The sequence below is a fragment of the Orcinus orca genome, chromosome 1 (genome assembly GCF_937001465.1).
Source record: "Orcinus orca chromosome 1, mOrcOrc1.1, whole genome shotgun sequence".
Lineage (NCBI taxonomy): Eukaryota > Metazoa > Chordata > Mammalia > Artiodactyla > Delphinidae > Orcinus > Orcinus orca.
In genome coordinates, this window is record NC_064559.1 from 207,281,127 (window position 1) to 207,295,589 (window position 14,463).

Sequence of the window (14,463 nt, forward strand, 5' to 3'; positions counted from 1 at the left end):
AGAGACCACCCTGGAAGCAGGTCTCAGATGCCCAGGGAAGATGTCATTTGGCCTCAGAAATCTCCATGGTGGCAGCTAACTTGTCCCCGTGGAAACTCAAGCGGGAACCTCTGTCTTTTACTCCACAAGGCATGAGCCTTCGTCGCGGGCAAGGACTGGGGAGGCCCAAACAGGTCCTGTGATGTGGGACATGGGCTTCGGTTCCCGTGTCTGTGCTACACTGAGGTGACAGTGGAGTGCTGAGCCGGCTGGTGAGAGCTGCTTGTTAAATCTCCAAGAACGTTGTAACCAATGGACGTCAAATAGGAATCCTGAGATCAGCTACGGTAGGAGTATTTACACCATGGAAATTGGCAGATGTTACCCATGAGGAATTTGTTTTTGTGCCCTGCTGCCCCCATGCCCGCCCCCGGGAGCTGGTTGTTAAACATTTACCAGCACACCACTGCATTATGGGACAACATCTCAACACCTACAAAAATCTGGCCATCTCTCAATCGGCCACACCAACTGACGGAGCATTTGTGCGTCTCTTTCCGAAAGAGGCGATCATCATGCCAAACAGGGATTATATGCCAACATCATTTCCGGGTTTGCAAACGCGACCTGTTTCTGGCAGAAGGGTCTGTGATCTAATTAAGCGCGACTCAGGCTGATGCTGTGAGCCTGCATCCTCTGATCAGACACCAACGGCTGGCGACTGCGTTGCATGCCTGGTGTTAAAAGGCTGTTAAAAGGCTGTGGGTCACCCATAGTCTCCACGTAAAGGGGTGTCGCAGAAAGAGGCGTGGCCTGGCCGTCGGGAAGCGGGGTTCAAGCCCAGCTCCTCCCGTAACTCAGGGTGCCCCAAGGTAAGTCTTCCAAGCTCCCTGGGTAACAGCTTTCCTATGCAAACAAAGGGGTAGGGCCAGCTGGCCTCTGAGGCCTTTGGGGCTCTGCTCCCAATGAAGCTGAAACCTCCCAAGCTGAGTGGGGCCTGGCCTGCAGAGTCAGGGTCACTCCCCTGGACCCCCCTCCACCCGGCCGCTCAGAGCCTCACAGGGTCCTGCCACCGATGCTGACCTCAGAGCCTGTCCCGCCTCCAGCCCCCAGGGACCCTCCGGCTGCTGCAGCTCTCTGCCCCGTGCTGTCCATACTGCTTAACTTTTCAGGAGCCGGGATTGGCTGAGGAGGCGCCACGCCATTCATGCCTGGGCGTGGCTCCAACCCCTCTCATCTCCCCAGCCACCGCCAAAGACAGCGGCTCCCAGGAAGCAGGGAGCGGCAGTGTGTCAGGAAGCATCTCAGGGGCTGTCAGCACGGTGATGCCTGTCAGGGGGTGGGCCTCGTTCCCCCTCTCCCCTGGGGCGGTGCAGCTGACTGCTCTGACATGCCCCAGAGAGAGGGGGTGTGATGGGGCAGGAGCCGTGGGGACACACAGCAGACTGCAGCCGCGGATGCGGATGCGGGCACACAAGGGCTAGGGGCCCAGTCCCGCGCAGGGAGGGAGTGGCCCGGAAAGGGTGGGGCTGAACTTCAGGGTGCGGGGGAGATCTTGGCGCAGGACTTCTCAACCTTAGCTTCCTAGAGGCAATGGAAGGATCTGGATCCAGGTCCGGGCAGCTCTGGGGACTCTGCTGGAGTGAGCGGGGACAGGCACGTTCCACGGGGAGCGTGGACCCGGGCTCAGCAAAGGGCTTCGGCTGTGAAGGCCAGAGACAGGGGCATGGCCAAGGCAGAGGGTGAAACTCTGCTGATGGTCAGGGAGGGAAGGACCCAAGGCTGGGGCTCTGTGGGGTGAGTGCTGGGTTTGTAACAGTTGTGGTAACAATAACCACAGTTCGCTGAGCGCTGGCCTGTGATGGACCCAATACAAAACACTACAGACTCTCTGAATCCTTACGACAGCACTGAACCACTTTCTCGGTGAGGAAACTGAGCCCCAGGTTATGGGTTCTGTGACCCAAGGTGTGGCCCAAGCCACAGCTCCACGTGGCTTCAGAAACAGGGTTAGAGAGACTCACAGACGTAGAGAACAGACTTGTGGTTGCCAAGGGGGAGGAGGCATGGAGGAGGGATGCAGTGGGAGTTTGGGATTAGCAGATGCAAACCATTATATATAGAATGGATAAACAACAAGGTCCTAATGTGTAGCACAGGGAACTATATTCACTATCCTGTGATAAACCATAATGGAAAAGAATATGAAAAAGAATGTATATATATATGTATAACTGAATCACTTTGCTGTATAAGAGAAATTAACACAATACTGTAAATCAACTATACTTCAATAAAATCAATTGAAAAAAAAAAAGAAACAGGGTTAGAACCCAGGTCAGCACGACCACCAAGCCCGTGGCCTTTATAGCTGCTTCCAAGCTGGGCGACTGGCAGAGAGGCCCTTTCAGGCCTCCCTGGGGCAGAGGCTCGGCCTCCTGGGGAGCCTGGTGGCCTTGCCCACCAGGGGGAAGGGACTCTCCAGTGCCTCGCTACAGGCAGAAGGCTGGGCCCTGGTGCAGGCGCCCACCTCTCGCACACGCCTGGCCCAGGACTGGGGACACGGGGGTAGCACGGACCCTGCGTCATCTCTCAGATGAGCTGGTGGTGGCCCTGGTACACCGAGTCTAGGGTCTTGAGTGGCTGGGCCTTCTCTCTTCTGCTTGGTCAGGCCTGAAGCAGGTGCCAGGGTCTGCGATGATTCAGCCCATGACTAAGTGAGCACTTACTACCTGTAAGGGGCTGGGCCAAGCCTAAGGGGAGCTGACACCTTGCAGCTGCCATGGGGTTGGCTCCACTTCAGAAGAGCAAAGCCCTCTTGGGCTGTCAGATGCACCCTGATAAGCCAGCAGGGCTTACATTTCCCCGCCCCGGGATGACTGGAAGTGGGCCTTGGCGATACATCCACACAGGTATGATATCAAAACCAGTCATCGTGAGAGGAGGACAGTACAAGTGCAGGATGTTTGCAATGCATTTGAAATTAAGAGACCAGCATCGTAAAACAATCACGTGTGTATATATATATGGCTATATCAAAACCTCGTGGTAACCACAGATGAAAAATCTATGACAGATATACACACAAAAAAGAAAAAGGAACCCAAACACAACACCAAAGACAGTCATCAAATCACAAGAGAACGAAAGAGGAAAGGAAAAATAAAGACCTACGAAAACAAATCCAGAACAATTAACAAAATGGCAATAAGAACATACATATCGATAATTACCTTAAGTGTAAATGGATTAAAGGACTGGTACATATGTTGTCTATGGATCAGATCACCTCAGTGACAGAGGGACGTGGGCTCCCGGGGCAGCTGTGTCCTGCCACCTGCCCTCAGACTTTAACCCAGACAAGGGACCAGAGTTGAGGATGCCCCCCAGGGGTCTCCTGAAGCCCCGGCCCTCCAGCAGCAGGGAAACAACAGAGAGGGCAAAATGAGACCCACGGGAGCTAATTTCTTTGCAACAGACAGCCTTTTTCTGAGAACTCTGTCTTCAGGTTAAGAAAGTTTTTAGCAACTCGGGATCAACAAACCTTTCTGCTCTGGATTTCCCTCTCCATCCTCTAAGCTAGCCTCCCACAGAATTCTCAAGTCTCATGCCCCCAGGATAACCCTTCCAGGGCGTACTCTCCAAACTAAGGCTGGTGTAAAGAGCGAGGCTTCAGGAGGGATGGCGGGGAGGAAGGAGAGGGGTGTGCTGTCGGAAGACCCCAACCGTCCTGATCTCTTTACCAAGTTCTGATGCTTGTCCTTGTGGGGCATAGCTGGGGCCTGGGTACAGCCATGGGAGGGTCTGGGATCATCCCCAGGAAACGGGGACCCAGCCCTGAAGCCGCCTTCTTGATGTGGATAAAGTCTATTCACACCCACCCAACACACATGGACTCCGGTGCCAGGCATGGTTCTAGGTGCCAAACACAACCTAATGCCCCTGCCCTCGAGGAGCTTACTTCTGAAGGATGGGGGTGGGGCAGGACGAGAGACAATGAATAAATAACACAGTTGATGTTGCAACAGAGTGGACGAAGCACAAGAGGTTTCGCTGAGTGAAAGAAGCCTCACCCAAGAGTACTTGCTGGGGGACTTCCCTGATGGTCCGCCCTCCCAGTGCAGGGGGCCTGGGTTCAATCCCTGGTCGGGGAACTAGATCCCACATGCCTGCCGTAACTAAGAGTCCACAAGCCGCAACTAAGAAGCCCATATGCCGCAACTAAACACGCCACAGCGAAGATCCTGCACGCCGCAACCAAGACCTGGCGCAGCCTAAATTAAAAAAAAAAAAAGTAAAGAAAACAGAGTACTTGCTGGATGGTTCCATTTGTATGACGTTCTAGAACAGGAAAAACTCATCCACGGTGGAAAAAACAGGACAATGGTAACCTATGGGACATGGGCGTGGGGACTGACTGGGAAAGGACAGGAGGGAACTTTCTGGGGTGATGGTGATAGTCTAAATCTCCACGCGGGCTTGGGTTCTGTTGGTGCACGTATCGATGGAAACTCATCAGCTAGTATGTTAACATTTGTGCCTCCAACTGTTTCATTGTGTGTATATTTTCAAAGCAAAAGAAAAGAATTGCACTTTAAATATTGAACTCTGGTTACCGACATGCGTGCTCTGCTCCAGTACGTGTTGGGGGAGGTGTACTGTTGTCTGCAGCTTAGTTTGAAATGCATGAAAAACAAGTAAGTCGGATTTCTGGAGAGATGGACGTGTAAGTGATAAAACAATATAGCAAGATGTTGAGAGAGTCTGGGTGGTTGGTATAGGGTGCTTGTAAAATTCTCTCAACTTTTCCATTTATCTTAAACATTGGATAATACAATGTTTGTTGGGGGGGGCAGAGTGGTTTGCAGGAGAGAGAGGGGAAATTAGGTGGGGCGTCAGGATGGGCCACTGCACAGAGGGCTGAGTTTAAAAGTAAGGCGCTGACTGGTGAGGTCAGGGTACAGCTATACATGTGGGAGTCATTGGCATAAAACTGGCATGTGAAACTGTGGACCCAGGTGAGAGGACCCAAGGAGACGGTAAAGACAGAGAAGGGAAGGCCTAGGAAGCTCAGGGACATTCCAAGATCTAGGGCTTGAGGAAAAGGGGTGCGATCTGTAAAGAACGAGCAGTGAGGGAGATAGCCAGCAGCAGGAGAAGAGAACATTCCAGAAAGAGGGGATGGCCAACCTTGGTAAGTGCTGCTGGGAGGTCCGAAAAATGAGGGTGGCAGTGAGGTGACCTTTGGGTTTTGCAACGCAGAGGTCACCGGTGAACTGGAGACAGCCCCATCATGGCACGGAGGAAGAAGAGGAAAGCTGGAGGTGAGGGGTAAGGAAAGAATGGGAGGTGGGCAAGGGGCTAGGATAACCAGACACATATCCAAGGAGGACACTGGTGCGTCCGGAAAAGGAGAGGGGAAGGCTCCCAGGAAGTCCTGTCCATTTGCGGGGTGGGGTGGGGATGGCAAGAAGTCTCCTTCAGGACCCCCAGAACACTTTCCTGGGAAGAAAGCAGATGAACTGAGGGGGAGGTGAGAGGAGGAGTGATGTCTGTGTGTACCTGCGTTTACCTGTGCACACCTGTATTCACCTGTGCACACCTGTGTTCACCTCTGCATACCTGTATTCACCTGTGTACACCTGTGCACACCTTGTTCACCTGTGTATACCTGTGTTCACCTGTGCACACGTGTGTACACCTGTGTTCTCCTGTGCACACCTGTGCACACCTATGTATACCTGCATTCACCTGTGTACACCTGTATTCACCTGTGCACACCTGTGTTCACCTATGTTTACCTGTGAACACCTGTGCATACCTGTATTCACCCACGCACACCTATGTATACCTGTGTACACCTGTGCACATCTACGTATACCTGTCTAGCTACAACTATTTGTAGTGAGTCTGGGGTGCGTGATGTGTCTCACCTGGGAATACCTGCATCCCGGAGCCACCGAAATAGTAACGGTGGTAAAAGCAGTTATGATGTGACGTCGGGGGACCAGAGTCTACAGCACCCCCAAGCAGGCCAACTTCACGAGCTGGGTGTCCCCGGAGGCCTAAGCGAGTGCTGACGTCCACACATGGAGCTTGTCACCAAAGACTCGCATTTTCCATTTCACTCTACTAGATGACAATGGAATTTCATTCTTGGCCCTTTGAGTTCTTTCAGAAGCAAAACAGAAAGTGTTTCCTTGAAGCAAACTTTTGTCTTTTGCTTTGGAAACCGCACTTTCCCCTTTGCTCCAAAGAAGATTAGGATATCAAGGACAGAATGTCAGCTGAAGATTACACGAAAGGATAATTAAACGAAAGCCCACATTATAAGCCACGTAGAAGGGAAATTAAGCCGCTTTTGCCTTCTCCCCGTCTATGAAGGATGTTCTGTCGAAGGCGAGCAGGAATTGTTTGGCTTGATAAATAAAGATAGTAACCAAACTGTATCGCCCATTGTTCTGCCTTTATATTAAAAGCAATCGCTTAGCCAAGCTGACAGCACACACCATGGAGGCATAAACCCCTCTGCAGACGGAAGGATTAAGAGGCTGACAAGGTCTGGACACTAAGACTAATTAATAATTTCCATCTCTAAGGAACTGCAGCTCTGGCAGCTTCGTTCTCCCTCCGTCTCCCAGCCTGGCCCGGGCAGCCCCGTCCTCTAAGGGAAGGACAGAGGGTTTTCAGGATGGGCCAGGATAGACGGTGGTCAGTCCCAGCGGGGCAGAGAGCCGAGGGGGCCCTGGGGAAATGGCTGCAGCACACGGACAGCTGGAATGCGGAGGGTGCTTCTCACTAACCGAGCAGAGACGCAGAGTAACTTAGGGAACTGGGTTTGCCATCACCTGGTCGCATCTGTTAGATGAGTATTTTGCCAATTGAAAGGTGGTCTGGATGGGACCTTCTCAGGGGACACCCCTCCCCAATTATACCCACCCACCCAATCCCCTGGAGCAAAAATGGCTGGAAATAGTCACAACAGAGGGATGAGCCAGCCACCATTGCCTAGGGCCAAGCATGACCCAAGATCTCTGTGGGCATTGGCTCAGTTCATCCTCCCGGTGACCCCCGGAGGGAGGTATTTCATGCCTATTTTATAGACACAGAATTAAGATTCACAGAGGTTAATTCACTCGACAGAGTCACGTGGCTAGGTGAAGGCAGAGCTGAGTTCAAATCCAAACCGTGGGCCTGGAAGGACCACGGGTCCAGGGGTCCCAGCAAGTAGCCAGTGGGAAGCCTGTCCGGTGCCTACAAGTTCTCCCCCATACTCAGGAACCCCCTCGTCCACAAGGTAGGGGCAAAGCATCCCACTTCCCCAGAGGCTCCAAGAGCACAGACAGCTGCGATTTGCAAGGTGAAGTTCAAGTAGCTGAGACCTATCACAGGGACTTTCTGGGTTGCTCCCCCTGCAAGGTGACCAGTGCAAAAGCCAGCCACCCGGGCACGCCCCTGTCCCCGAGGAGGGGACCAGGATGAGAGAAGCTTCTGGAAGATGCCCATTGACTTTCCATAGAGAGGATAATGGCTGCTCTGGGGGGATATATTTTCTGGAGGCTTAGGTGGTACAGCAGAGGCTTTGGCATCGTAAATTGCAATCAAGCAAAGATGTCTAAGAAGGAACTAATATCGGCTCTGCTGCGCAGCCTTGGCAAAGAGCCTGAAATCTTAATGGAATTGAGCAATTTTTTGCATAGTGCCGTAAATTCCTAGTGTCTACCTTATCTTCTCATCACGTTCTTCAAGGCACATTAAATGGAGAAAGAAGAGGAAGCTGCTAGATAGAATAAAACCGGAACAAGGAGGCAGCTCCAGAGAGACCTGTCGGAGACCACAATTCATTCCCACACGCGCCTTCTCCGTCGCAAAAGGCCGTCACCACTTGCTGCTTGTCTGCTCCCGTCTCTGCGTGTAAAAAGCCTCCTGGTGGCTTATGAGCTGAGGCTCTGGTCTAATTACCGGTCCCGTAGCCATGCTCCATTTTGCATGGTCTCTGCCCTGCTCCAGCCAGCACCCCCCACTCACCTGTCCTCCAGAGCCAACACCCCGTCTGGAACCCTGTCCTAGTATCCCTGGCCCCCCCTGCACTTCTCTCCAGATTTTGTCCATCTCCAGAATTAGCTAACAACACAGTCGCTTGCTGGGCCATGGCAGCCCTGGCTTACAATGGCTATTGTTACTGTTACTGATAATAATCATGACAAGGATGAAAGGCCACTGCTCTCACTTCAACCTGGAGAGACTTTCACAGCTGTGATGAATGTGCAGCCTCCGGTCGGCCGGCCCCAGCTCTCCTGGTCTCTTCTCCTGGGCCCAAGCAGAGATGGGGTGCATGTTCTCCCCTTACGGCCCCTCCAAGTCACTTGACTGGCTCCAGGGCCTGGGACACCTGTCCTGAGGCCTTCTTCTCAGACAGCCCCGTGCCTGGTCTGTGGACCTGGGGTCCCACACATTCTTGTCACTGTACACTGTGGCCCAGGCCTGCCACGTGTCAGAAAGGGCATGGAAGAACATCCCCGCCCCATTCTTCCATCCTTGAGCTCACCTCCTCCAGGAAGCCTCCCCTGACCACCCAGCCCACTCTATGTCCACTTCTCTGGACTCATCGCATTGATGGTTTCCGGTATCACCTACTAGGCACATAAATTCAGGGTCAGAAATGACTTTGGCGCCACAGGGTCCTTCACCTGCCTCTCCACACAGGAGTTCTACCCAAATGCTCTGGGCCTGGAGGCTCCCTTCTCTGTGCTGTCCACTCCCTAGTGGGCTAGACGGAGCTCACTGTCAGCTGGGGAAGGACAGCCAAGGGTGTGGGACAGAGATGCAGCATCAGACTCTCTTGTCCTCTTGACATGGGCACCAACCCCCAGAGGTTAACACATCCAGGACCCATCAGCTACTCCCCCTTCTCATCTCTGCTCCTGCCCCGCCCATGCCCCTCGGCCCGGGCACTGTGGCCTGTGAGCTCCAGAGGATGGGGCCGTGTGTCTTTAAAGGGCCTGGACAGGGCCCTGATTACCCTAGTCTTTGGGGGTCCCAAATTCTCCTCGACCCCCGTTTTCCTCTTCTGAAAAAGTCAGGGCGAATTTGCCCAGTCCTGACTCCCTCCCAGGGCAGCCATGAGAACCAAAAGAGCTGGACCTGGAGTCCCCACCAAGTGCCAAGGGCCACCCGGTGCCAGGGCTGTGCTGTCCCTGAGCCTTGCACCCTCTGCCCCAGCCCAGCCCGTATGTGGCATCTGCCACATCTTCCGTATGGGGTCTGCAGGATGGAGCACAGAGGGGCCGGCTGGCCGGGGGCGTGTTCCCCTCCCCATCAACCCAGGCCCAGGGGCCAGGGACTCCTCAGGTACCAGCTCGCTTCTGTTACCTGAACCACGTGGGTCAAAATGCCCCATCTGGGACAGAGAGTCAGCCTGACCGCAGCGCCTCTGTCACTCTAAGCCTGTGAGGGGTCGTTCAAGTATTTTTATGAAGCTATAATATCTTCCATTATAAAAAAGATGAAAGAGAGAGAGGGAAAGAAAGGAAGGAAAAAGGTGGGGGGAAGCTGTCTCCCACGTCTCAGGGCTGGCCTCCTGGTGGAGCCCAGCACACCCCGAGTGGAGATGTCCCCCCATTAGGATAAGCCTGGAGACGAGGGGTGAGTGCAGACGCCCTCTTCCAGCCGCCCCACTGGGGATGCTGGTCCCGTCTGGTGACCCAGCTCACCTGCAGGCCACGCTCAGGGCTGCAGGGCTTGGTCCCAGGTGACGCCACGTTTCCAGATAGAGTGAGGGAGACGATGGGAGGGGCACATGGGTTGCAAGAGAGCCGATCATTCCCCAGATAGATTTCCAGTCATTTTGGGTGGGTAGTGGGCACAAGGGACATTTACAGCCATGACAGTGTCCCCACTGCAGAGGAGGGTGGCAGGAAGGAGCAGAGGTGTCCTGACCATTCCTGCTTTTGGTGGGGGCGCTGTGAGAGATGAAGGGAAGATGCCAGGTGGGGATCACAGGGCTCCCTGGGGGCGCCAGGATGTCCCCTTATAGGTCCAAACTGGTACTGATGGCGTCGAGCTGTCCATCATCTATGGAGTGCTTGCCGTGGGCCACGAGCTGGGCTCCATTGGCACGTGCTCTGTGTTTCATGTATAGGGAATTCTCACAACAGTGCTGTGCAGTCCACGCCATTCTCATAACCATTTTACTGATGAGGAAACTGAGACTCAGAGAAATGTGCTCAAATGCCCAGAGTCAAACAGCTAATGAACGTTTCCCTGTGTGACCCCAATCCCACTACTGTAAGAGGTTCGAACAAGCACCACCCCAAACATCTGCCCACTGATCGCTCCGGGTGGGAGCGAGAATGGCGGCCTCTGGGCCACGTGGCAGGGGCCTGGGTTCCCTCTGCCTAACGCTCCCACCACCTCACCTCACCCCAACTTTGCTACTTGAGGGAAGCGATGAGATCGGAGGCGCCTTCCTGGGGAGCCTCAGAGGCACTTGGCTCAGAGAGAGGCCCTCACATCCACAGACGGGTCTGGGGTCGATGGACAGAACCATATGCTGAGGTCCCGTGGGTGTGGTGTTGGGAAATGTCCCAGGCCCACGCTGGGGCCATAGTCCCAGGTCGGGAGGGGAGGCCCTGAGCCCACGTGCTCGCTCCCTGCACACTGCGGACGAATACGGCACTGCTCAGCTGCCTGTGGGGAGGCTAAGGCCTCGTTCAGAGGTGAGGAGGCCCCAGGGGCACTGGTGGCAGGAGAGGGCCCTGAAGGAAGGTGGGGCTCCCTCAGGACAGCCTGGTGTCCAGGCCTGTCTCTGGGGCAGAAGCTGAAACTGGACCGTTCGCTACGATGGCCCCAGAGGTGTGCAAAAGGCCTTCTCTGGGGCCCGCTGGACTGTATGAGACATTCAAGACCCCTAACCCTAACCCTAACCCAAACCCTAAACCTAACCATGGCCCTAGCCCTAACCCTAACCCTAACCCTAACGCTAACCCTAGACCTAACCCTAAACCTAACCCTAACCCTAGCGCTAAACCTAACCCTAGCCCTAACCCTGGGAGGTCTTGGGCCACTGCCTCCCCCAGGCAGCTGCCCTTTAAGTCCCTTCCTCCTGGCAGGTGAAATGCCCTCCTCCCAGGGGCCCTACTCGGGGGTTACCCCCCCACCCAGTCCTGGTATTTCTGCCTCGGGAAAGCCTGCTCTCAGGACGGGGTGGGCAGAAGTTGACCACGCTGAGGGTGAAAGGCCAGCTGGGGGCCCACAATCCAACAAAGGGGTCTAGAGCCTCAGCTCAACCCCCCAGGCCTTGCGAGCCAGGTGGGGAAAGTACGGCTCTCACGGGCACTTGTCGGGTAGCCTGGGCTCCGCCCGAGGAACACTGGGGTCTCCCTCCTGCCCTGGGCAGCGAGTCCTCTGGCTGAGGCCTCCCTCCACTCCAGGGTGGGGAGCTGTGCAGGGCCAGCGCAGCCTGGAGTGAGCTCCCTCGGTAAGCTGGCTCTACGCCCGCCGCCCCTGCACTCTTCTGCGCTGCCTCTGTACCGTGGCACTCGGTGGAGACGAGGCCCCTGCACCCGCTGTTCCTGGGGGCTCTGGGCTGGCAAAGCTCAAGGTCAGGCAGGAGGCAGGGTGTGGGGTTGAAGGGCAGCTGCCCCTCCGTGACTGCACGGCCTGGGACCAGGTGCTTGAAGCTGTCTCTAGCCCCTCCCTATAAGAAGGGTAACAATGGCAGCCCGGGGAGAAGAGACGGGCGCCCTGGGAGCCTGGTCTTCTCCCGGGTGACCTGGGGGCCCGTGGTGCGGGGCCGGAGCACTGCCTGGCCCAGAGTCAGTACCCGGGGTGGCCGGGTGCCAGAACTTGGAACCCAAACGTCTGCCACTCTCAGTGATCCAGGAGCCCCCAGTAGCGGGGTCCCCCCAAAGCCCCAGGGTCCCTGTATTCGCACAGCAGCACTCAGGGGCCTGCAGGCCTGTGTGTGAGCTGCGGGGTGATCCAGGGAGCAGCGCCCGCTGCCTCTGGCCCCGCGAGCTGGTCTCAACAGACACGCAGCCCCGAATGAATGGCGGTGGCAGACACACAGGACACACCCCCTGCTTCACTTGAGCGTGGAAAACATTCATTAAGCATTTTAGAGGACAAGGGCAAAAAGAAAAACACTCATTAGAAGCAGAAATAGTTTCCAAATGAGCCATACAGAATCTGCTGGCAAGTCTGGCCTGACGTGGGGGCTTGTCCTCCTGGGGGAGCGGGCAGGGGGAGGAACGCACGGAAGGAGGGACTGTGGGGCCCCAGAGGGGTCACAGAGGGAGGCAGGAAGGCCCGAGCCAAAGCACTAGAAAATCCCAAGAGGAGAGGCCACGGCGGCAGAGACGGAGGCCGAGGAGCCTGGCTGTCTGGCCCAGCGTCGGAGCGGCCCAGCCTGCAGGAGGGGCTGCACCTCCAGGGCCCCAGCAAGGCTCAGGGCCTGGGAGGATGCAGTGATAACCATGTTCAAGGCCACGGGAGGCAGAGGCAAGAAGGAGCCTGATCCCAGCCCGGCTCCATCGCTGACCGGCTGGGTGACCCTTGGCCTGACCCTGCCCTCTCTGGGCCTCAGCTTCTATCTAGGAAATGCAGCAGCGGAGCGTGGGGCAGCCTGTAAGGGCCCTGCCAGCCGTGACACATGGAGCCCTCAGCGGGGCTGCTGATGCGAGGAGAGGAGCTGCGTGCCGGCGGCAGCGGGGGCTTCTCAAGGCCCCAGGGCCGATTCCCCGAAGGCCCCGTAGAAGCAGCCTGAGCTCAGGTCCTCTGGGGTCTCGAGATGCTGCCCGTGCAGGTGCCCGCGTGGTGCCCACGGGGCACGGCAATGACCTTAGGTGCCATGGCTGAACGGGCTTCAGTCCCTCCACTCTAGGCGAAGGCTCTGGTTCCTCAGTGTCTGCCGGCTCCAGACACGTCCCGGAGCTCCAGGCTTCCGGGGGCGGGACTGGCAATGCGCTAATTGCCTTGGCTTTTCTCCTTAACCTCCTCCTGCCCAGAGCTGACCCGGAAGCAGGAGCCCCCCACCCGTGTACCTTCCCGCTTTGTCACCTGCTCACAGAAACTCGGGGACGCGGAGGCGGGGGTGGAGAGTCAACTCCCCAGGGACCCGGAGAGAAGATACAGATTCAGATTAGCCCTGGAGAAACCAGATCTGTGATCCCGGCCTTTGGGGAGACTCGGGTTCCCCGCCAGCTGGAAGGTAACAAACCCAGACGCACACGAGTCACCCCAGGTATGTCTCCAGCACGCAGCGGCCAGGATCGGAGCACCAGGGAGGGGAGGGCTGGGGCAGAGGAGCAGCGGCCCCCCACTCCTTGCGTGGCCCCAGAAACGAGGCAAGGGCAGCCCAGGCTAAGAGGGACTTGGCTCAAGGGGCCTGACAGTGGAATCCAGGTTGGGGAGCAATCGGCTCAGACTCCAAGGCGGCCCGGTGGCGTCTGAGTCCCGGGAAGGAGATCTACTGAAAGCCACAGGTGCCTGAGGGAATGCAGGCGTGGGGGTGGGAGAGAGGTCTGGAGGAGAGAGAGGAAGCAGCCTTGCAGAGCCCACAGCTGGGGCTGCCGGAGGGGCGAGCTGGCAGGAAGCTGGCCGCGGGAGTGTGGCTCCCTCAGGAGGGCAGCAGCCAGGCTGCGCAGAGAGAGCAGAGCAGAGCGCTGTTCCGATGGGGCCTGAAAGCTGAAAACACCAGCGTGGGGCCCAAGGGGGTGGACGTCCAGGAAGGAAGGAGCTCACAGGGGCTGCTGGAGGTGAAAGTGTTTCTCTGGCAACACAGAGGTGAGAAAAAGGGACTAAGGAGAACGGTTGTGTCCTGGAGACACAGGGACATGTTCTAACTGCACCAGATCTCTGCTGTCAAGGAGGAGCCCACTCCCACCTCCTGCAGCCACGGAGAAGACCCTTGACCAAATGGCAAAATGCCTTGGGTCCATTCTTATTAATAAGACCTGGAAAGTAGCATCCAAGGATTACACTGAAGGTCCCTTTCACAAGGACGCAGGGCTGAGCAAGTAGAAAGGCAGGTGTTACCACGCCAACCTCCGAGGGGGACAGACCCGGGAGACTATAACGGGCAAGGTGTTGGGGAAGCCGCGTCTGCAAGTCAGCACCTCGTCTGACGGTCTCAGGTGCCACCCGCCAATGAACTTGAACCACAGACAATTGTTTCTGGGAACTGAGGAGAACGGAAGTGTATGGCGGCGCTGGCAGGGGGTTGGTTGGGGAGGTGAGGGCGAGTTGATGGACAGAGGGCCTGGTCTAGGTGTGGACACTGCGGCAGCCCTGTGCCCAGCAGACACCTTCCAGGCCACCTTCCCTGGGACCAGCGGCCCTTCTGCACTCCATGGCATGTGCAGCTCTCTCCTCTCAGAACACGTACCATGAGCATTGGCGGGGGGCTTGCTTTCCCAACTGCTGGACCCCTCCCAACCGCGTCCCCCAGGTCAGGGAGATCCCCAGACCCCTGAGGCCCAGGCT

The 14,463-nt window shown here is 56.4% G+C and overlaps 1 protein-coding gene across 19 annotated transcripts in view; it reads right to left on the minus strand.

Moving 5' to 3' along the window:
• The window catches only part of CAMTA1 (calmodulin binding transcription activator 1), an 894,219-nt gene that overhangs the window by 240,531 nt on the left and 639,225 nt on the right, over positions 1-14,463 (minus strand). The gene's annotated exons all lie outside the window — the stretch shown is intronic.